The 25207-nt window shown below is 34.7% G+C and overlaps 2 long non-coding RNA genes across 3 annotated transcripts in view; one reads left to right on the top strand and one right to left on the bottom strand.

The window, feature by feature from the left end:
* Positions 1–14733, bottom strand: part of LOC141376143 (uncharacterized) — a 139513-nt gene extending 124780 nt beyond the window's left edge. The window contains exon 1 of the long non-coding RNA XR_012385450.1: positions 14615–14733. This is a non-coding gene — a long non-coding RNA (uncharacterized lncRNA). The remainder of the gene's footprint in view (positions 1–14614) is intronic.
* LOC141376145 (uncharacterized) lies at positions 5001–24825 on the top strand. Of its 2 annotated transcripts, none has more exons than XR_012385453.1 (3): positions 5001–5316; positions 10120–10174; positions 21423–24825. It is a non-coding gene; the product is annotated as an uncharacterized lncRNA (long non-coding RNA). The 2 variants fall into 2 exon arrangements; XR_012385454.1 differs by lacking the exon at positions 21423–24825 and adding an exon at positions 12836–14775 and having other exon boundaries at positions 5197–5316.
* Positions 24826–25207: the final 382 nt, after the last annotated feature.

Here is a 25207-nt window from a genome sequence, read left to right as displayed (position 1 = left end):
GGAATTTACAGGACTCTCGAGATGGCTGGGGACAGGAAAACAATGTTTTGTTGTGCACAACATGTTCTTGTAAGCCCCTTGATTGTGTCGTAGTAAACAAGTTCAGATTTTCCCCTAAGACTGCATTCTGGGATGCAAGTGAACACTTTAGAATGAAAAAGGCATGAGGAATTTCCCATGGTTCCATTTTGTCCCTCTACGCAAAACTATTTTTACTAAACCCCACAGTGTTTTGTATCATATTGTAACATTATGCTTTAATATGCCATGGTATTAAATAATTAGCATTTTTTTCAACACTCCCCTTTGTCCGGGTATTCTCCCATATTTTACAATTCTGTTCTATTATCTTGTAAGGGTAATTTCACGTATTTCTCCCATATTTTTTCTATATGAAGGGTGGCAATAAACAACCAACCCATACTGCCGAACCACTGGGTGACACCCCTTGCTGGTAAATGTGAATCCGTTTTGTGCTTATATTTTATTTAGACATGTAAACTTTGAAATAAATATAAAAATGACGGCATTCCATTCCTTTCCATTGCAATACTCAATACAGGCTGTTCATGTAGCTGTGCATGACTGTCAAACGTGCTCCATAGTGATAAATAGACGCTGCTTCCCAAACAGATTCTGTACACGCAATTTAAAGTGAAAGTGGACACTCTGGGTTTTGGGTGCATTTCAACCGACATATACACATAATAATATTAATAATAATAACAATAACAATAATAATAATAATAATGATAATATTAATCTTGGTGTTTTCTTTTGAACATCAAATGTTGTCTTAAATGAACATACAATTTTAGAAAAGCAATCAAATGCTTTCATTATAGATCTGTGCATTTCTGAAAGGGACTCTGTTATTTCAATGTAATCAAAAATCTAAATGAGTGATTTATTCGCTGCTTTTTAATTAGAAGGTTTAAATTACGCAGTGACGAAAAGGATTAATTTTATTTGATAAGTTGATTGAATTTCTTAATTATAGCTATTATTTTTAGGCTAAATGGTTTCATTTATTTGTAGCTTTTTTAATGTATGCTATTTATTCTATCCTTTGTAAATAATAAAAACAACAAAACAAAACAAACTACTGACCGTTTGTCATGTCTGGGAACAAAGCAAGGAACAACAGAGATGAGGATCCAAGTGCAGATAAAATAAGATTATATTTAAAGGCAAACAGGGACAAACAGAAGTGGCTGGTACAAAAAGGGCAATCAAAAAACGTGGTCAAAAACTGGCGTAAGGTCGAAATAGGCGGCAAACAGTATCAAACAATAAACAAGGCTAAGGTCAAAAACAAACAGGCAAGACAAATAAACGCAAACGTACATCAACATCAAAGACTCCATGCAAAACCGGTGAATCTGTAGTGTATAAATAGTCTGAATGATAAGTGATCAAGTCTCAGCTGTGTGTCTCATCAGCTGTGATTAGATGTGGTGTGTGTGTGTGTGTGACATGGCCTGATGGGATTTGTAGTTCTTTAATAAGACATATCGTCACCTTAGAATTATAAGGTTCTATCTGACATTTTGTAAAATGTTATTTACATTATGGGATGTTTTTTATAAGTTGTTTACATTTTAAGGCTTTTTATTTAAAAAAAAAATGTTACACACATATTGTTTGGAATGCAAATACTTTGAAGCTCAACATCTCAAAATCATTCAGATCGCAGATAGAACCTTATAATTCCAAGGTGACAATATGTATTTCACCAGCGATCTGTCAAGAGTGATGATCTAAAAGACTTCATTTAGAATTTTTTTTTGACACACTCACACGCACACACACACACACACGCATACACACATACACACACGCACACACACATGCACACTCAAGTCCTTTGCATAAAAACAACATATCAAAAAGATTTTTGAGGTTTTATGTGACACACAGAGTGCAAATTACAGGGGGGTTTGGGGGTGTTGACCCCCCTAATTAACGTTTGATCCCCCCAGAAGAACAAAAAAAAATCTATGGGGGGTCTGCTCTTTAATACTGAAGAAATAGTTTGCTCTGATCTCTTAAATAATATGATAATTACATAATGTAAATTTATACATTTGACCACCCCGATAATGGTTCATACCATTGTGAATGCATGTTTGTGCCAAAAATATTAATTTAGCTGCAAATCTAGAGCACCAACAGACAGTGTAAGTGTTCACAAAACTTGTTTCTTGTAAAATAGGCATTTGTATAGGTCTTCTTAAAACTTGATGCATTGTTAGTATTTTAAACACTTTTAACACTTGCTCAAACATATAAGTTAAACAATAAAATAAAAAAATATGTGCAATATTTCATGTTCATCCATTAATAGGTGCAGGAATGCAAACTTGTCACCATTTAATAATATCACAAATATCATTGAGAACCACTCAATATCTCTCAAAACCCTAAAAAACAAAAGTTTGATTAATATATTAGATGTATTGAATTCAATAACTTTAGTTCACTGAGGCATATTACCGGTAAACTTAACCCCCGATCGACAATGAGTAATTCACACCCTGGTGACACATGGGGTATTGGTGTAAAAAACAAAATCAACTTTCTAATAACTGAAATAAAAAATGCCAAATAATTTTCTAAGAAATAAAATATTAGAAAAATAAATTATTAATGAATTAATATGTTAGAAAAAAGAAAAAAATTCTAGTAAACGTACACAACATAACTGAACTGCTGCCTTGGTGTGCATAGGACAAAACATAAATAAATAAGGCTGAAATAATGCATGTGAAATTAAAGACTAGTTCTTTTTTAAATGTATAAATGATAAAAGAGGTCAAAAATTATTCCTTTTATTAAGAGTGTTGAATTTCAGCATTTTCGTGCACCAGCAATTCCACACAAAAAAAAAAAAAAAATGTGCTGCCATCAAACTTGATTGAAACTGGTAAAAATGTCAAAGGACTCATAAAAACCTTTTTTTTTTAAGCATTGTATATTCCGCAATAATTTAACGTCTGCTTTGCTTTCTGTGGAGGGATGATCACCTTTTGTTAAACCTTTAATCTTAAGATGGCAATAAATATGCTTTTGTTTCATTAACTCACATATAAAATATCTGCTGTTAGGGCACAATGAGCGCTTTCCCATAAAAGCCAGCAATTTATTCCTACCCATGGAGGAGGGGAATTATATTAAGTGCCAGAGGAGATGGTATTTGGAGTGGGATGTGGCATAAAATGAAGGGTTTCATGGTTGTCCCAGCACAGGAAATACTTGTATCCTGACAGGCTGGAAGCAGGAAATGATGGCAAACATTGTAGCTCAACTAACATGTGCTTGGAACAATACTGCCTCCGTGCAGACGGATGCAGCTTCAGTTTATGAGTATACATACACAAAGTGTTCGGAAAATAGCCTAGGCCTTATGGACTGCATTTGATTGTAAAGTGTTGCAGCACTGAGGAAGTTTACATGGACATCACTAATTGAATTATTTACATTATGCAGAATAAAACAACATTATTTTCAAGGTGTTTACAAGAGTTGCTTGTTGTGATAATCTGTTCATATTTACTTTTAACATAAAGCACATACATTGATTAATTTACATTCCAAAGCAATGCCATTTAATGTTCCCTTCAGAATTTCACATTTCGTCGTACTGTTTATCTTCAGGTACCCTACATAACTATGTGTTTCTTTTTTAATTCTATGAAATCTTTAAAGACAAGGTAATTATTTGCTCATGTCTTTAAACTGTTCATTTTTTTTATAGACAGAATATTTTTCTATTATTTTTCAATGTAAACACTTATTATAACAACATGCACTGTAAAAAGAAAAGAAGTCGGTTATTTTAGAACAATACACTGTAAAAAAATTATTAAAAATTAAAAATGTGTTATTTTACAGTTTTTTCCAGCTGCTAGGTTGCCGGGTGGGGGTGGGGGGGGGGGGTTGTAACTGTAAAATATTGGCCACTGAAATACAGAGATTTACCCCAAAATAACAAACAGCAAATAACAGAAATTTACTTAAATTAACATTTCTGGTAAATTTATATAATTTACTGTCTGTTATTTTATGTAAATGTCTGTAATTTAACAGCTGCTATTTTAAGATTTTTTTTCAGCACCCCAGCTGGCAAAAAAAAAAAAAAAAAAAAAAAAAAGGAAAATAACAGATTTTTTTTACAGTGTACTTGTTACACCTAAACAGAGCAGTTCATGAGTAGTTAAGAATGAGGTAGTGATAATGTGCCTCTCCACATAAAGTGATGAGAAAGACACATTAACAGGTCATGTGAGTTCATGTGAGTTAGCTAAAACTAAAGTGTTAATTAATACATTTAACAAACATGTTCTAACAAGCAATGAAGGAACAATGTTAACCATTTCCTGTAGAATTTGCAGTAACTTACTTGCAGCAGTTCGCCAGAAACTTACTGTGAAATAAATTACAGGTAAAACACTGTATTTACATTTACAGCACCATTTATAGAGCTGTAAATTTTTTTACAGAACTGTGTATATCTTTACTGTAAAATATACAGTAATGTTCTTTAACATTACTGATATAACTTTAATGTACCTTTAAAATACAGAAACATACTGCATAACTGTCCTACAGTAAAATACAGTTCATTTTACAGTTTAATACTGTGTCCTTTACAAAAATCATCTAGAGTGAAGCCATTATTCACACAAGAATGCATAATTCTGCATTCTACATATTGGATATTTAATTTAGACAGTTGGACAACATTATTCAAGTATTGCTATTGTAAATTGTTACCTAGTATTTGTCATGATATGCATAAACAGGCAATTGGCAGTGGATAGAAATTCTCCCTTAAAGCTATAATGCTCATAAGAATTAAAGTGTTGAGAACTGCTGTGCGTTTCCTCTCACAAAAAGCAATCAAAAACTCTTACACGGTGGTAATGCTGCAATACAAGTCTGTATATTTTTAAACTGCCCTTCAATGTTGTGGCTGAAATGGGACAATTTATTGTCTTAATATGATTTGTATTTACTCAAGTATGGCTTAGGCTGGATTAAGGTATTTAAAATAATAAATGGTAGACTCTTAATCTCACAGTGGGACGATTATCATATGAGATTATTGTCGATGTTTTGAATGTACACATTGTCGGGCAAAACAGCAGTCGAAAAAAAAAGCATCATTTAAAATAAAATGCCTTTGACTCATTTATTGGGTCTTATGGTTAAAAACTGCATCATGAAAAAAAAACTGGCTGACCAATGAGATTTCCACTTGGCTTGAGCTACTGAAGATACAGTAAAACATGACTTGCTGGCACTAAAGCAATGGTAAGTTTTGTATTACTTAATTTTTCTCTCATGGCTTGTAACTTTTTCCTGCAAACCTTTGACAAGGTATTTGCTGTAATGAAGAAGGTTTAACAAAAGTAGAAAAAAGCATAAATGCACTAAATGCTAGAGGAAAAGGCGAAGGGTGACTTCTTTGCAATAAGCATAATGTTAAAGTAAAGTAACGTTGGGCAGTGCCACCTTTGGTCACACTTTCTGATGGTGCGTTTGTTGAATTTAAGTTACATTGCATCTACATGCCAACTAATTCTCATTAGATTATAAGAACTGTTAGGTTGAGGTTAGGGTTAGTGTAAGCTGACATGTACTTGTCAAGTTTTTTATAGTCAGTTAAATGTCTGTTGAAGAAGCAGTATCAGTAGATATTAAGCAGACAGTCTACTAATACTCAAATAAACCATCAAAATAAAGTTGTACCCCTCCTTTTGTTCCAGGTTATTATAATTTCAAAGAGCCATTTAAAGTCAGGGAGTGATTGTGCACATCTACTCCACTCAAGGCTTTAATCAGATTATAGTCTTAATCGTATTAATATCAGAATATTGTTGTCCACGTAGATATACACATTGTTAGCTTGACTGCATTTTTATATATTAGATAAACTAAACATCTGAGAAATATGCATGTAATCAGCATTTCTGTTGGTCCAAACAAAGAGAGTGAGTGAAATCCCTGTGAAATGACTGCCTCTTTCCAAGAATAGAGGATCTCACACACAGCCGTGCAAAACTTAACACGATGAACATTTCCCCAGCAGACTGTCAAGCGCACACACTCCCAAAACACTTTTCTAGTACCCTCACGAAATATCTGTTTTGATTACTTCTGATGTGGCTGTGCTAGATCTGTCTGTCCTTTGCCACTGTTTTGCTGTAAATAGTATTCCTCACTCCTCTGCCAACCACATGACTATAACTTATTCAGACAAGGAAAAATAAAATAAAAAAATAAACATTTGTTAAATCTGAATGTGGGCTATCAGAGCATTACCATAAATATAACAGCCCAATCCATGTCTACAAAAGAAAAAAAACTTGAAAATCTAATTCATCCGAGGCACTCAAATAATTATTTTTGATTGTTCAAACTACTTATTGAAAAATAAGCAGAATCAACACAATTCTACAGTTTCTTTGGGTGGACAACTTAAATGTTTTATGATTCAATCCACTTAAATTTGCAAAAACAGTTAACTTAAATGATTTGATTTGTGTTGGAACAACATGAAGGAATAGTAACCCAACATTTTTACAGTGGGGATTAATCAAGCAGCAGAAGACAATCAAAATGCCATCCTTTCTAATGCAATAAATGTTCAAATTCACTTATTTTGATTTTAACGTTGAGACAAGTGGATAAGGGTATGGGGGGGGGGGGGGGGGGGGGTGGTTTTGGATACAGCCTATGAATTGACAATTCGTGATTAAGCATAAATCAGTGACGATAAATCAGAATGATGTGCTAAACAAATACATTTGTCTATTCGGCAATGACCGATTGTGGCAATATATAAATCTGGCATTTTTAGAATAAATCTTGTAAAAACTGAACAGATCATTTGATAAAAACCCAACTCAAAACCTGAAATCTAGCAATTGCTTCAGAAAAATGTAAACATGTACAGTTAAGGACAACATTTTTCAGCCACCTGTGAAATGCTTATTGTTTTTATATTGCTAAGGTGATATTTAATATAGAGTAAGACATTTTCACAGCATTTCCTATAATATTTTTTTTTACTGAAGAAAGTCTAATTTGGGCGACGCAGTGCCGTAGTAGGTAGTGCTGTCGCCTCATAGCAAGAAGGTCGCTGGGTCGCTGGTTAGAGCCTCGGCTGAATCAGTTTGCGTTTCTGTGTGGAGTTTGCATGTTCTCCCTGCGTTCACGTAGATTTCTTCATGGTGCTCCGGTTTCCCCCCACAGTCCAAAGACATGCGGTACAGGTGAATTGGGTAGGCTAAATTGTCTGTAGTGTATGAGTGTGTGTGTGAATGAGTGTGTGTGTGTGGATGTTTCCCAGAGATGGATTGCAGCTGGAGGGCATCTGCTGCTAAATAAGTTGGCGGTTCATTCCGCTGTGGCAACCCCAGATTAATAAAGGGACTAAGCCGAAAAGAAAATGAATGAATGAAAGCCTAATTTGTTTTATTTAGGATAGAATAAAAGCAGTTTTTCATTTCTTTTAAAACCATTTTGAAGGGCACCTATTTTACCTCTTTTACAAGATATGCTAAGATAAACCTTTGGTGTCTCTAATGCTTCTGTTAAGTTTCAGCTTAAAATTCCCATCAGATAATTTATTAATTTATTAATCGGCCTATTTTGGAGTCTGAATACATTGTGGCTGTTTTTGTAGCCTGTGACTTTAAATGCAAATGAGCTGCTTGTCCCCGCTCACCGTTCCCACATGTGTGCCTGCTTCTCATCATGCAGTACACATACACATGGTCACATGGTGATTAAAAGCAGTTAAAAATTACATAGTGATTTTACTGTCTTTATTAAAAACATGACTCATGTTTTAAACTTATGTAACTTTTTTTTTTAGATATCACAAAGTTGGAACAAATATTTTAATCCCAGTTTATTTTGCAAAAGATTGTTGTTTGGACATGTGTATACATGTTATTACAGAAACATGGTGCTTTTCAATCAATTCGTCAAGCAGGGAAACCCCACTCCTACGTCACGTTGTGGTGGGCCTCAAAACCACTGGGATTTGGTACCTATTTTAACGTCAGTAAATAAAAAAAAAAAGAGCCTTGGGTTTATTTCACTCCAATATGACAGTAGACACACTATATATAAAGACAGTTCTGTACAAACAGCTTACAAAAGTTGATTTCCATCATAGGTGCCCTTTAAGGTCAATATTATTAGCCCCTGTGAGCATTTTTTTCTGATTGTCTACAGAACAAACCATCTTAATACAATGACTTGTCTTATTACCCTAACTTGTTTAACCTAGTTAAGCCTTTAAATTGCACTTTAAGCAAAATTCTACAGTGGCCAGGAGAGCTTAATGTGCTAGAATTTAAGAAAACGTGTGCAATTACAAAAAACACCAGCAAATTGAGAAAAGATTTTCATCTGTTTTACAGCACACATGCTGCAAATCCTCAAAAATGCAAACACATAAAAAAACACTGCATTTTCACACAATGCAAACAAATAATAAAACGCACTGCATTTTCTCAACGCAAACATTTTATGAAAACACGCTGCATTTGCACAACACAACGGAAATGTTTCAAGGTGACCCTAAAGTGGGAGTTTATTAGGTTATGGTTATTTATGCAAATAAATACTAAAGACACGAGAATCTGGGATATTAAAATAAACTAACAAAATGCCTTTCAAAGATCACCTACAACTTCACTGAACAATAGTCAAAGCACAGCGGCGGGGTCAGTCACATTTTTGGGTCCCCTTTAAACATTTCCGTTGTGACCTTTTGTGTTGTGTGAAAATGCAGCACATTTTATTAATGTTTGTGTTGTGAGAAAATGTAGCATATTTTTTAAAAATGTGTTTGCGTTGTGAGGATTTGCAGCACTTGTGCTGTCAAACAGATCTTTTAAGAATTTGGTGGTGTTTTTTATAATTGCAGGTGTTTTCTTAAATTGCAGCACGTTAAGCTCTCTCAGCCATTGTAAAATACTAGCATCCTAAAAAAATATTTAGTAAAATATTATTTACTGTCATCATAGCAAAGATAAAAAGAAATCAGTTATTATAAATGAGTTATTAAAACTGTAATGTTAAGAATTTTTTTGAAAAAAAAAAATCTCTCTGTTAAACAGAAATTTGGGTAAAAATATAAAAGATTTCAAATTTAACATGAGGGCTAATAATTCTAACTTTAAACAGTAGTATGCAAAAATCAGACAATTGACTAGGGAAAACAATGTGAATAGCAACAATATGCGGTCCTCCTCAAGGAAATAACAGTGGTATCTTCACAGTGCAGATACCTTTGTTTGCCATCCAGAGACACTGCTGTTTACTTAAAATCAAAGGTCAAGATTCAGCAGGGTCAGGGGTCATAGAAGAGGTCATATGTGTAGCGTTTCAGCCAGATCCTACCATTAATCCAGATAAAGTGCTCAGGGTAAGAGAAGCAATTACAGGTGTTGATGGATTCAATACAATGCACACTTATCTCTGGATGACAGTAGCTCAAGAGCAGATTTAGATTGTCCCCTTTCACCCTGCTTTTCAAACTCATCCAGTAACTTCCTTACTGACTCACACACACAGTTTTTCCAGCCGGTTTTCCTGCATGCGCTTTCTCTGTTTGCTCACGGAAAATCTTACCAGCAGCAAGAGAGTGCAGTCCACGGACTTGCACTCAGGGTCACACAGGGTCAGAACCACTCAGGCCATTCAAAATTCCCCCACAGTTCAGTTCAGTTCAAACATCTGCAGATTCCTTTGAGCGTCAGCTCTGACCAAAGAACTTCCTGGATAACGTTGGTGTGGGCTTGTGTGTATGAGTGCTTCCTGCCCCTAAACGAATATATTTCAAATGAGCTTTATTTTGGTCAATGTTAAAACCTAATTAAATATAATTATACATGGAAAGAAGTTTTTAATGACATTAGCAATTTAAATGCTTATTTTTATTGTATTAATTGTATTAATTTATTTGATTGTTTGTTTGTTTGTATTATTTCTTTCTTTCTTTCTTTCTTTCTTTATTTATTTATTTATTTATTAAGCTTAATATGATTTGTATGTTAGATGTTGTCAACATAAAATTATGCAGTCACTAATTTGCAGGTTATTTGCAATGAGGCTGAAGTCATCCCCAGATATATACGGCTATGAAAAAGAGGTAAGAGTGTTTCTCTGGGTTCATAATTTTATTTGTATTTGAGTAAAATGCACTTTGTTTTCTTCTGTGAACTACTGATGAAATTTTTTTCCAAATTTAATAATTTTGAATATAAAATAACAATACACAAGGTGGTATATTGTCAGATATTTACATTTATTTTAAAACAATGAAATACCAATGTTTTAAATTTTGAAGAGTTAACCCATATAAGCCTACCAGAAACTATAGTTGTCAAAGTTCATAGATGGCATTTTTCTTTTTTAAGTAATATTCTACATGTTATCAATGTGCAATTGCATTACAGAGGGAAAATAGAGAATAGCTTATACAAAAGTTATATGCAACAGCTTGCCCTAACAGTGTTTAATATTTCTTGAACAACCCGGGCATCTAAATGTTTTAATTTAAAAAAAAAAAATCTATATTTTGTGGAAAAACTCATTTTTTAAAATCACAACCAAACACCTTTTATTCTGTTATTCTGACCAAATTATGGAAATACTATATATATATATATATATATATATATATATATATATATATATATATATATATATATATATATATATATATATATATATATATATATATAGTATTTCCAGAATTTGGTGTATGTATGTATTTATGTATGTATGCATGTTAGCAGTTTCTGTATTTTGTGATTCACAAGTGTTTTCTACGGTGTCCAAGAGAGCTTAACGTGCTGCAATTAAAGATATCAATAAAAGACCATCCATTTGACAACACACATGCTGCAAATCCTCACAATGCAAACCCATTAAAAAAAAAAAAAAAACATGCTGCATTTTCTCACAAGGCAAACAAATGATAAAAAGCACTGCATTTTCACACAATGCAAACAATTTACGAAAACATGCTGCATTTTCTCCCAACACTATTAAATTGCTCAGAACACAACAAAAATGTTTCAAGGGGACCCAAAAACACAGCGGATCTGGTTCTTTAGACTATTAAAATACAAAGGACAAGCGAATCAGGGTGTTAAAATAAACAAAAAACTTACTTTTTAAAGATCACCTACAACTTCACGGAGAAATAGGGCGTTTCTCAATATGCGTTTTTCAGTGATTATCTGTCCTCTTGTTGTCGTGTTACACCATCATCAACTGCCAAAGTTTAGTTCCATAACTCAAGACCACATTCATATTAAAAATCTGTTTTATTTGTATTGTGCAACATATATTTGTAAGGTCTTTATACATAGTTGATATTGTAAAAAGGGGAAAACAATAAATTGTTGTATGAATGCTGTAATGTTTAAATATTTTCCATTGAAAACACATGGAGTTCATGTGACCATCATAAAGAACCAGGGAAGAACGCAGCATCTCATTTCTCAAAAGACACGTTCTCTGTTCTTGCAATCTACCATGTTCATTCCTCCAAGGTATATTGGCAAGACCGCTCTCTACAAAAACGCAAGTCCATTCTCTGCGTTCTTGGCAATAGGAAACAGCCATAATAATGGCACAACAGCGTCCGTCAGGTTTTTGGGTCCCATTGAAACATTTCTGCTGTGTTCCATAGTTTTTGCAAGTATTGTGAGAAAACGCAGCATGTTTTCATAAATTGTTTGTTGTGTAAAAAAATGCATTTTATTCATTTGTTTGCATTGTGTGAAAATCCAGTGCGTTTTTTAAAATGTGTTGTTGTTGTGAGAACGTGTTCAGTCAAACGGATGAAGACCTTTTTTAATTTCACTGCTGTTTTTTGTAATTGCATGTGTTTTTATGAATTGCTGCACGTTAAGCTCTCTCAGCCCCTGTAGTTTTATGATTATGTAAAGTTGTGAATTGCATTATGAGACCTTGATCTCTGCTTTGTCGACTTTGATGTTGACAATTCAACTCTATAGTTTAACAAATTGACTGTTATTGACATTTTAATATTTGAAATAATGTAATATACTGTAAGAAATACTATATAGATAGATAAGTCTGTCAAAGAACAGAAAGTGTACAGTTTGTCTCAATGTTTTTGTACAGTAATATACAACACTAGCACAGACAACACATCACTTTATTAAAAATTTTGAAAAGTCACTACCTTTTTGTTAGGTTATAGAAGAAAGATCAAGGCCCTATTATGCTATTCAAAAGCATAACTAAACAGAAAAATATTAAAACATAAATAAAAACTGCTAATATTTTTTAAAGTGACAATATATCTATTAAAAATTATTTTATTAATTGATTTTCTTTTAATTAAATTTCATTTTTGGCTTAGTCCTTTTAATAAACTGGGGAATAATCCATAGCGGAATGAACCACCAACTTATCCAGCACATGTTTTACGCAGCAGATGCCCTTCCAGCCGCTACCCATCTCTGAGAAACATCCATACACACTCATTCACACTCATACACTATGGACAATTTAGCTTACCTAATTCACCTTTACTGCATGTCTTTGGACTGTTCTATTTAAAAAAAAAAAAAAAAAAAAAAGTTTAATTGAAAAAACATTTACTCAACAACATTTTACTCCAATTCAAGCAATTTCTATTTATTTAAATAGAAATATTTGCCATTAAAATGCCTCTTCCCTTGGTTGTATACCTTAGGTAATGAAACGGAAGAGGAAAAAATCCACTACAAATTGACCTCATTATGTCTCTGTTCTCCCTGCTCGATTTCAGATATGTATCGGGGTCCTTCAGTAAATCTGCTGAGATCTACCATTATGGTCAATTTCTTGCTCTGCTGAGTAGTCACATCAACAAGCTTGGAATAGCCAATACCAGTACTTCAATTGCTATCTACTGACTGCTCAGACTCATTAATGTCATACGCAGTCTTTATCAGACACTTGCTGGAGTGTACTGCTTAAATTATTCAGGGTAAACACATGCACATCTGAAGAGGACTGAGGAGGCTTATCTCGGAGAGCAGCCTGTTGTTCTTCCACGTTTACTTCTCAGTGCATATCAATTCAGTCCGTGTCGGGAGGAATCATCCTCACCCCGTGTCTCTGAACGAACTGTAGATCACTATATCTGCAGCTTGCTCCCTGTCCCAGCAAATCCACATCGATTTTAATGTTATCTTTATAGCCGCCTTGTCTATCAGGGGATTAGGTTAGATGCTTTTCTGCACATTCAGTTTTTAGCATTCAGTCACGTTATTTCCCATGTTAAAAGCAGGCCATTATAGCTAGTATGTTCAATTCAATTCATGATTATTTCTATAGCGCTTTAACGATGTAGATTGTGTCAAAGCAGCTTAACATAGAAGTTCTAGTAAATTGAAACTGCGTCAGTCCAGTTTTCAGAGTTGAAGTTCAGTTTATCAAGCCATCGGTGACAGTGGCGAGGAACAAACTTCTCCCATTGACGAAAGTGAAGGTGAAAAAAGCTCAAGAGAAAGCAGGCTCAGTGGGCATGACCATTTCTCGTCTGGCCAAACTTTCTGTGTGGAGCTGGAGGATGGAGAACACTGGACGTCTATCGTGGAGATGTATATAAGCGGACAGTTTATTAAGTACACCTGATCAATTGCTTGTTAATAAGCCAATCACAGGACAGTCATCAACGCAATTTGTCATGTAGACTTTGGGAACTACAGTTGACTTTGGACGTAGCTATACTTTAAACAAAATTGAAACCAAAAGTGAAACCAATTAACTGAATTGAACTCAAAAATAAATTTGTTGTGTTTGTTAGAAATTCTGTGTTTTTCAAAGTTGCAAACTGCTCAGCAAAAGCAAACTTTTAAAGATATTAGTTTTGGTACCTAAACACTTTTGACCTACCATTGTTAATTGATAATTACACAATCAGGATGTGTTCTGGATCTCTGCCTTTAACTTGCGACAGACCTCAGATCTTCTCAAAAGGGTTTCTTAAACATGATGATAGCACTTTCTCAGACATTCTCTCACGTTGGCCTAATACAGTTCAAATTTAAATTTCACATTTCTATGTTTTGATGCTTTGACACAATCTATATTGTAAACGCACTACAGAAATGAACATGAATTGAATTTAGCCAACAGCTGAAATCCCAAAAATTTATTCATGCGATGCCTCCCTGAAAGATGCATCAGGAGGTCACTTGCAACAACTATGTATACCAGAATGCATTTCGAACCACCAATAATAGTGGATGAGAAAACACACAAAAATGTCAATAATATCAAGTTCCTTTAAGGCAAGTCATTTCACTCGGCGGCCATCTTTAAAACCCCTTTCGGGCAGTATGCTTGGGCATTCTGTCTGAATATGGAAACATTAAATTTTCTAAAACTGTTTGTCAAGCTTACGATTACATTTCATATTTGGAACCACCAATGAAATTAAACAAACATTGTCCCATAAGTTTCATTTCTAAATGTCAGAAATATACAAAATCTGCATATTTTCAGGTTGCCTAAGCTAATGAGCATGCACAATTAAAAGCAATGAGATCACAACACCAACCTCATGAATGGCCGTTCTACACATTATCATCCTCTGGATAATGATCGTCTGATCGCACTACTCTTCTAATGTAATCCACAACTTGGTCTTGATGGCGAGCCTCCTCCAGAAATGAAACTCTGAAACAAATTAAACAAATGTTACTCTTTATTTACAAGTTTATTTGAGTAATTGCTGTCATGTGATGTGCATTTGACAGGACAGACTGTACCTCGCAGTCATTTCATACAGATTACAATACCCAAAAACTTTTGTAGAGTGCACTTGGTTCATTTATGAATAGACATTTCAAGCTTTATGTGGATATATTTCTTATGTCTGTAAAGCAAGTATTTGCTGAGATTCAAGTGTGTTTGTTGACCACCAAACTGTCATAAAAGTACACATCTGGTCCATCAGTCTATAGCAATCAATGATTGGCTCGTGTACTAATTGGCGTGGCTTCATTCGCCATATTCACCATTACACTTTTCCAGTTCAAATCTATATGAGTGACATGTCTTGTGTGGTCTTTCGTCTTTGAAAATACTAACCTATTCTGCTCTACAGTGGCTAAAGACCTTAAGTGGCTAGAGTGTGGAAATACTGTATAGTTATTATTAAAAAAAATGTAAACATTTTGCTTTTCAGCCGAAATTAAGTTTATTTTATTTATTTAGCACATTTAAAGCCACATGACTGACCAAACTGTTTTCCAACATCATGAAAATGAGATTCAAAAAGAAAGATTGGAATAAAAGGCTAAAAATAAATGACTAAAAAGTCATGAAAACAGACAGCATAAAATGCCTAGTAGGCCAATAGAAATGAGTGTTTTTAGTCTAGTGGCCATTTTAATCTCCACAGGCAGATCATTCCAAAGTCGAGGTCCAATTCACTGAGAAGGCACAATCACATATAAGCTTGAGTCTGGAGAACAGAATTAAAAAAGGTCTGGTAACAAAATCTTCGACTTCAAGGGGGAATAGTGATTGAGCAGTTCGGATAAATTGTTTGGAGCATGACAGATCAAAGATTTAAATACAAATAATAGGATTTGAAAATGTATTCTTAATTGAACAGGCAGCCAATAAAGTGCCTTTCGTTGCAGAGTGATGTGATCCGTCTTTCTTTTTGAAAAGAAATCTAGTGGCAGCGGTCTGCACTAATTTAAGATTAATAATTTGAGTTTTAGAGATTCCAAAGTACAAAGAGTTGCACTAATAACAACATGAGGTGATAAAATTAATTATAGTTAGGACACTAGAAATATGGCAGTTATAATAATAATAAATATTAGGTGACGCGGTGGCACAGTGGGTAGCACGTTCACCTCACAGCAAGAAGGTCACTGGTTCGAGCCTCGGCTGGTTCAGTTTCCGTCTCTGTGTGGAGTTTGCATGTTCTCCCTGTGTTTGCGCGGGTTTCCTTCGAGTGCTCCGGTTTCCCCCACAAGTCCAAAGACATATGGTATAGGTGAATTGGGTGTGTTATATTGTCCTTAGCAAGACAATATTTTTTCTTCTAATGAAAGTCTTATTTGTTTTCTTTCATTTTTATATTTTTTCCAACCATTTTAAGGTCACTTGCCTAATTACCCAAACTGCCTAGTTCACCTAACCTAGTTAAGCCTTTAAATGCCACTTTGAGCTGTATAGAAGTCTTGAAAAATATCTAGTCAAATATTATTAACTGACATCATGGCAAAGATCAAATAAATCAGTTATTAGAGATGAGTTATTAAAACTATTAGGTTTAGAAATGTGTTGAAAAAATCTGCTCTCCATTAAACAGAATTATCAGTTCCCCTGTTTTTTTTGCCGCAGTTTCTGACTTCAACTGTACATCCTCATGATAAAGGAGGTCCTGAATATTACAAAAATATCAATGACTAAAAGCAAAGTTTGTGCCTTTTGCATTTGCACAGCAGTATTGTGCCACTATATCCGGTTTAACAGATGCTTATCAGTTTGTTTGTTTTTTGGCAAAATTCTGCCAGTGATTCTGGCATATGCCACTGGATGTGATGTCTCTATGGTTGTTAAATATGCTTTTTAATTTGTCTCATGTTTAAATAATTGCTCATGCAATGCAATATTAAGTACATAAAAACACTTGCGACTGCAACAATTATTTGTACATTATATTTTGGTTAGTCATACTTAAAATTAAGTGAGCAAGAACCTCTTTTTATTCATTCATTAATTTTCTTTTTGGCTTAGTCCCTTTATTAATCTGGGGTCGCCACAGAAGCATGAACCACCAGCATATGTTTTATACAGCGAATGGGGAAACCTCTATTTTCAATATATATATATATTTATTTACTTATTTATTATTATTTTCTTTTTAAACCAAACGTGATTCTCAACAAATATTCAACTTTAGCATCCAATCAGCATTTGAAATCTGTCTGACGTTTTTTCATATGTAACTTGCATTTCTTCACTATTTCATGCTCTCCGTACTTTGATATTTATATGACATAGATCATAATCTAACCTCAATATACAGCGGATTTAGCAAAATGAGTTTCAGGCTCTGCTGTGACAACCCCTCAACACGGCTCAGATATACTACAGAAAATGTAAAATCTTTTGCAGGATTTGCCAAATGAAATGGACACCCCCCATCTTCTTAGGCTTCAAAAAGAGAGTGGGGCCATTAATTTCCCATGAATCAGGTTTCAACTATTAGATGAGCCTTTGAACAAACTTAAAAGGAACTTCTCCCACTCACAAGTATGCCTCAACCCATTTTTTTAGAAAAGGAAAAAAAAACTAAAAGGAAAAATTGTAAAATAAAAAAAAAAAAAACGATAATACCCCAGACCTGGTTCTCTAGATGGAAAACAGCACTATACACACATACAGCCACATCGAGCAGGAGAAGGGAACAATGATCCATTGTCACCATCCTAACCTCAGAACTAATCCCCTTGGCAGAAAAAGTGTAAAAAGAAAAAAGCCTCACTGCTGTTTCTCTTGTCTTTCATCCTGTTTTCCCGCTCCGTCTTATCAAGCCTGAGAGGGCAGAGGAAAAAGGAAGTACATCTACTCAGAAAGGCCTGGTGAAAGTCGCATGTGTTTCCTTTTTCTCAAGGCCTGTGTGTATTGTTGTGGCCACAGGTGTGGGGCAGAGGGCAAAAACTGCAATTTCTTTCCTTTGCTAGCTAGGTCAAATACCCTTCACAGTACTGGACCTGCTGAAACGTTGCATTTGAGTCTCCAAACGCAATCTGCGCAGTCAAACACATTGCTACTTCAACTGCAAAATACTTCCACATTTCTCCATCTTTAAGCCACCAATAATTCATTTAAAAGGGAGTTGCATGAGTTATACATATATGATTTGTGAATTAAAGGTCCAATAGGTGATTGTCTTCAGGAAATATTTTTGTTATGCTGGTTAAAAGTCTTTTCATATTCCGTTAGCAATCATTGTATTTAATGGTCCAATATATTATACAATTCTGCTGAAGTTGTAGGACTAATCAAAAATCTTTGGTCTGAACATTTCTGTCCTTCTTGCTGTCAAAATATCTGCTCACTCTCTTTGCACACACAAAAAAAGCACAAAAAAAAAAGCAAAAAAAAGATTATAGCTTATCTCTGGTTAAATTTATGTGATGTATTGTTTGACAATACATTGGAGTGTGCTGTACGTTCATGCATTCAGGACGGTTAGGGTTTTGATTTGATGGTCAATTTCTAATTGTATTTAGATTGTGAAAACATAAAATGTCATGTCAAAAAATGCCATGTTGGGGAAAGTTACTTTTGAACGCAATGCATTTTACAAAATTTAGTTACTCCCCCAAAAAGGTAACTAGTTGCATTCCTTACTTTTTATGGTACTGTAAAAAAAAAATCAGTAATTTAACGGTTTATTTCTGGCAGCTGGGGTGCCAGAAAAAAATTAAAAATAAAATAACGGCTGTTGAATTACAGAAGTTTACCGTAAAATAACGTAAAATTACAGAAATTTCCTCAAATTAAAATTTAACCGTTATAACTAAAGATTTGTTTTTACAGTTACGTTACTTTTGCTTTACTTTTTCTTACCTGACTTAAACTTGATCGCTTTCAGAATTTGCAGGGGGTTTTTTTAAGTAGCTTTGCAATTAACAAGACACTGTATTTACCTTTTAAAAATCAAACGCATAAAAAAATTATTTAGGATTATGTTATCTTCTGAGAACTTCCTGGCCCCAGACTTATACCATACTTAATTTTTACTGTATTGTATTTCTGTACTGTACTGTAATCTTATTAATAAAGTAAAATTCACTGTCCATTGAGACAATCCCCTTCTTTTTTTTCTTTTTTCATTTGTGACTGTGCATTACATACCTTGCATAAAAAAGTAAATAATCAAATATTATTACTAATTTTTTTTAAAGTAATGCATTACTTTACTAATTACTTAAAAAAAGTATATTATTAAATATTAAGTATATTAAATATTATTTCATTCACGTTACTTGCAATGTGTTACTACAACACTGAAAATAATAATAAAAAACTCAAACTCCTAATCCAATAAACAAATACACTAATAACAATACAGTAACAATACACACACAAACAGACAAAAAGGCAAAGCGATTCAAGTTATATGTATCTGGAATTGAATATTTGATGCAGTTTTGATATTATGAATTCATAAAAAAATTAATAAACATTAAAAGTATGCATTTTACATAAATCAAGACATTTTCAAATTAAAATGTCAGTTTTTTTAACTGGAAATTAAAATCTGCATTGCAAATGACAACCCATACTTGCCCACAAACAAATGCTATATAGATAGATAAGTCTGTCAAAGAACAGAAAGTGTACAGTTTGTCTCAATGTTTTTGTACAGTAATATACAACACTAGCACAGACAACATTTATTTTTACTAATTACTTAACTGGAAATTAAAATCTGCATTGCAAATGACAACCCATACTGGCCCACAAACAAATGGCACCCAAAAAGCTACTGGATTCCAGTTTAAACAGTGCACTTTCCACTAGAAGCTTGTTCTTTGATAAGACCAGAGATAAATGAAGAGAGAAAGAAAAATATCCTTTGAAGAAATATAATGAAGGCTCTGGCCAAAATGTCTTTTTAAATTACTTTAAGGGGTCATCACAAGAAATAACGTTTTTCCTTGATCTCTGGTGATAAGAGTTCATTGTACTTTTTACACTGCAAGAAAATCATTCTACGATAACTTTCACAATCTAAAACTTCTGCTGCATGAGTAACGATACATTTGACCTCCATTATATGTCTTAAGTCATGGTGAATTTTTCTATAGAACCTGTAATATGTTTCGCATTACAATGGGCCATGATAACAGTGCAGTAAAAATTAGATTATGCAATAACCCTAAAAGATACCATTAGTCTAAAATGTCATACTTATGATAAGTAGATGAAAATCAGCAAGCTATGAAGGATCAATCATGTACCGGATGTGGCCGATCAGACAATTATTTTGCTTTGTTCAAGAAATAATGCGCAGTCTCCGATTAATTCGATTCCACAGTTATTTATGACACATTAAGGAATGTGCTGCTTGGAATGGACAGAGAGATGGTCACCTCCTATACAACTTGCTTAATACTTATGCTTCTTTTCGTGTAATATTTTATTCTCTCTTTATGTGTGATCTATGAAGGTTAGATCGCTGGTGATCATGACACTAATGTCTTAAGCTGCAGTCACACTGGGCTTTTCCTCCCATAGACTTCCATTCATACGCACGCAAATGCGCCAGACTGGAAACGCGGGGTCATGCGTTAAGTTTTGCAGGTTGCTGCGAAAACCTTGCTTGCTGACCTGTGAAATCACATCACTTGACTGCGTGAGACCAGTCGAGGATCAAAACACGACCTCCCTGGACAGAAATTTAAAACATGGAGCAATCGCTCACTTTTTAAAATGTCTAATAAGCTTGATAAATCCCCCCTCTTTTCGCAGCGCCACACGACAGAATATCGCATGCTCAAACTCTAATGTGACCACCGCTTTAAACTTAGATATTGATACCCTGCTTAAACATAAAAGGGTTTTTAGTATATTTTGGGATAGCAATAGCCGTAGTTGAAGTCAACTATTCGTTTGTTCAGATTTAAAGAGTCGATTCTTTTGAAGTGCCCTTTAAATTAACCTTTAATTCACATTAAGCTAATACGCTACAATTACAATAGAGTTTGGATTTAATTTTAATTATGTTTCTAATCAGATTAGTCTGAACTTCACAGTTTCAGTGAATGTGATGCAATCGCATAATATGGGGTTTGCCATAAGGTTGGTGTTGAATTGCACAGCGTAAACAATACTGGAGCCAAAAGCAAACCCTCAGCTTGTGAGGAAAAATAAAAGTTCAGCAAAGCACTGTATCTTCTTTCACTTATGATACTGGAATTTATAGAAAGCACAGAGAGGGTAAAAATCGACCTAAAAAAAACAATTACAATAATTTTTATAAACTCTAATTTTAGGATGTCAGCAAAACAATAAGACATTCAGAAAACAGTTCATTAAGCAAATATTCTAGCCTGCCAATGGCTAGGGCAGAGAAGAATCGGGGTGAGGATGTAATTATTCCATTATCTAATTGCCAGGGCACATTCGACTATCTAATTTCATCTTCCAACACAAGATGATGCCATGGGCAAGGAAAGGGTTTGCGATATCGGATTCGAAATTCAATGCACATATCGCCTGGGTAAAACAAAAAGTCCAAAAAGCTGTGAGTTTTCCAAGAAGTTCCTATTTATGTTGTTTTTTTGTCAGTGAACTAATCACATTTTAATTTTGTCTTTTTCCTCTAGTATTTCGTGTTTCTGCAGAGACAATGATCCAATTAAGCTGAGGCTTAGAGCTTATCTCTGTGCCCGTAGCCTGCAGAAGTGAATGGGCTCTAATTGTCTCTCTTAATTGCCACCCTGATTCACCTGCAGCTGGGAACGGTTAGATGGCAGACTCACGCCACCCTGATAGACCTGGAATGGAAATGATGCCCCTAATGAAGACACTGGGCGGAACTATTCTTCACGCTGACAGGAAGGAAATACACATCCAGGAAGACATACAGGTTCCAATAGGGATTAGAGGGCTCCGGGGTTTCTCTCCGCTGGGTGCATGTTCTCGTGGGCTTTGGCTGCATCTCAGCGTCATTATCACAAACTCAAAGCCTGAACCATTTCGCAGATTACTGCTGCAGGGTGACTGACTCCCAAATCGCACACACACACATACTCTGATCTGAATGTCGCCTGCCAAGCAGAGTATTGATTTGGGTTAATATGTGCATTGTATCAAAATGAGACGAGATCAATATGAAAGTACACGCCAGTTCAAAGCTCCATTAATTTCAGTTTAGATCAAAGTTTCCATGAAACCTAATTTCGTTTTTTCAAACTATGTTCTGCATATAATGTGACAAAGGTATAACATATGCAGTGCGTCAACTTCAAGCTTGACCTCAAGTTATTGTAGCAAGCAACAGCAGAGCAGTCAACCAAGCACAATTTAATACAGGGGCAACTTGCATGTGGAAACATCTGACTCACAGCTCTTAGTCTTATGGCTACATGGCCTCTGCAGACTTGAGGGTTAGTAAAAGGTCTATTTTAGGAGTGTGTGTGTGTGATATTTATAGTTCACAATATTGTAATAAAATGAGCATATACTTTGCTGTTCACTATAGTTTATTTTTTTAATGGAGTAAGAATGACCCTGTGATTAATGTTGCACCTCACAAGAAGGGCTCTGGTTCACATCCGAGTTAGGAACAAAAAAATTATTCATTGTTTTTTTTTAAAATGTTTTTAAGGTAACAGGCTGTAAACAATTTACATGGGCTGAATTTAAACAATTGACGATATGATGGTTACGAAAGTGATTAGTACTGTCACCTCACAGCAAGAAGGCCGCTGGTTCGAGTCCCAGCTGGATGTTTCTGTGTGGAGTTTGCATGTTCTCCCCGTGTTCATGTGGGTTTTCTCCAGGTGCTCCGGTTTCCCCCACAGTCCAAACACATGGTATATAAGTGAATTGGATTAACTAAATTGACTGTGGTGTATGAGTTTGAATGTGTGGGTGCTCCCCAGTACTGGGTTGGGGCTGGAAGGGTATCCACTGCGTAAAACATACGTTATAGAATATAAATAGTTGGCAGTTCATTCCGCTGTGGTGACCACTGATTATTAAAGGACTTGGTTGAAGGAAAATTTATAAATTTAAACTAATTAAATTTAGCTATGTTCAACTTAATTTGTTAGTTTAAATTCAGCTGTATGAATTGTTTGGAACCACTTACCTTCAAAAAAAAATAAAATCCAATGAATCTTTTTTTTTTTCAGTGAGGCATTTATGTGTGGAGCCTGCATGGTCTCCCTGTGTTTACATGGGTTTACTCCAGGTCGTTAATTTTCCCCCACAAACCAAAAGACATGTGGTATGGGTGAGCTGGATACACTAGATTGGCTGAAGTGTATCATTGTGTGTTAGAGAGAGTGCATGGGTGTTTCTAAACACTGGGGGATCACGAGTGCAGGGCTGGGTTGCGGCAGGAAGGGTATCCATTGGTAAAATATATGCCAGAATAATTGGCTGTTCATTTCACTATGGCGACCCCCTGTAAAGCAGGGACTAAATGGAAGGAAAGTGAGGAGTTTTGGATTTTATTTTAAGATAAATTATGTATTTTAGTATAATCATTTTGCCTGAAAATGTCATTAAAAATGTAATTACTTGACTTGATACTGCTTAAAATCCCTATAAAGCCTCCTATAAATGCATAGACAACATTAAACTCTTTTACATGTAACTTAAGTCAAGCAGGGACTTTAGCTTTAGTATTCAAGTCAATTTTATTTATAAAGCACTTTAAAACAACACAGTTGACCAAAGTGCTGACAATAGAGAGTAAAACAAAGCGTAGCACAAACTTTAAAATACAAATAAATAAACATAAAAATGTCAACATCTCATGCTGTGCTAAAAGCCAAATTGAGCAAGTGGATTTAAAGAAGAGATTTTAAAACAGTAATGGAAGAGGCTTGTCTAATATACAACGGCAACTGATTTTTTGCTCCAAAATTAACAAACGATTTTGGTGCAGCCACAGCAAGAGTTCGATCTCCTTTGAGCTTTCGACTGGTCCTGGGCACACCCAGGAGGAGCTGGTTGGCTGACCTTAGTGAACGAGAAGGTGTGTAAGGACAGAGAAGCTTAGAAGGGTAAAGGGGTACAGTACCATTTAGACATTTGAAAACAAATAAAATTAACTTAAAATTCATTTTAAATGAACCTGAAATGCACGGGCAGCCAGTGAAGAGATTATAAAACCGTGGTGATGTACTCGTATTTGCATGTGCCAGTTAAAAGATGCGCAGCTGCATTCTGAACAAGTTGCAGTCGAGAAATAGAAGACTGACTCACCCCAAAATTAAGGGCATTGCAGTAATCTAAGCGGGAGGTTATAAAACCATAGATTACTGTTTCAAGGTGCATGTGCGATAAAACATAACTTAACTTAAATTAACTAAACTTAATTTTGGCCAGTTTTCTTAAGTGAAAGAAGCTAAGGTACAACAGACCAAATCTGGCTTTCAAGCTTTAGGTTAGGATCCATTTTAAAACACAGGTTCACAATCTCTGGCTAATCTCTTTCTAGAAAAGAAATGAACACTTTAAAAATTCTAAACATATAAAATATGAAATGTTAATATTTAAACACCATATTTCAAACATATATGAATTCCAGGCTCAATTAATTGTTTCTGAACCATGTGCAATTGTGAAACAAATCTAACCTTTTTAAATGTAATTTTCCTTTGGCTTAGTCCCTTGATTCATCAAGAGTCACCACAGCAGAATGAACCATCAACTTTTTCAGCATACGTTTTACACGGCGGATGCCCTTCCAGCTGCAACCCAACACTGGGAAACATCCATACACTTTCAAACACATACACTACGGCCAATTTAGCTTATTCAATTCACCTATGCCACATGCCTCTGACTGTCGGGGAAACCAGAGCACCCAGAGGAACACAGGTAGAACATGCAAATTCCACACAGAAATGCCAACTGACCCGGCCAGGGCTCAAACCAGTGATCTTCTTGCTGTGAGGTGATAGTGCTAACCACTGAGCCACCGTATCATCCTCTCTTTGTAGTTGTAAAATCAAGTTATGCAAAATATCTAAATAAAAACTATTATATACCAAAACAAATACTCTGTTCTTCTGAATTGATTTATACAGAGCTGTTAAATTTACATAAAGTATTTAAGGCAAGCACAGTATAAGTAACTAATTTATTTACATAAAATTAAAGGTAATCCATTGCTTTGTAACTAATTAGACTCAACACTGCAGACAACAAAGATTGCCATTTTCTTAAATATGAAATGTGAGCACAATTACAAAGTGGTACTGATTTACATACAACGGTTTCATACTTATTATCCAAGACTTGCCTAAACTAGCCTAAAAAAATTCCAAAACCTTTGAATGGTAATGTATCTTTCAATCCTTCAGTTCTCCTCTTTGTAGTACTGTTTGTTTGAGGATATTTTTAAAAAATAAAATAAAACTATTTGATCATC

This window comes from Danio rerio, chromosome 9 (genome assembly GCF_049306965.1).
Source record: "Danio rerio strain Tuebingen ecotype United States chromosome 9, GRCz12tu, whole genome shotgun sequence".
Lineage (NCBI taxonomy): Eukaryota > Metazoa > Chordata > Actinopteri > Cypriniformes > Danionidae > Danio > Danio rerio.
This window is presented reverse-complemented; position numbering and strand designations above follow the sequence as displayed.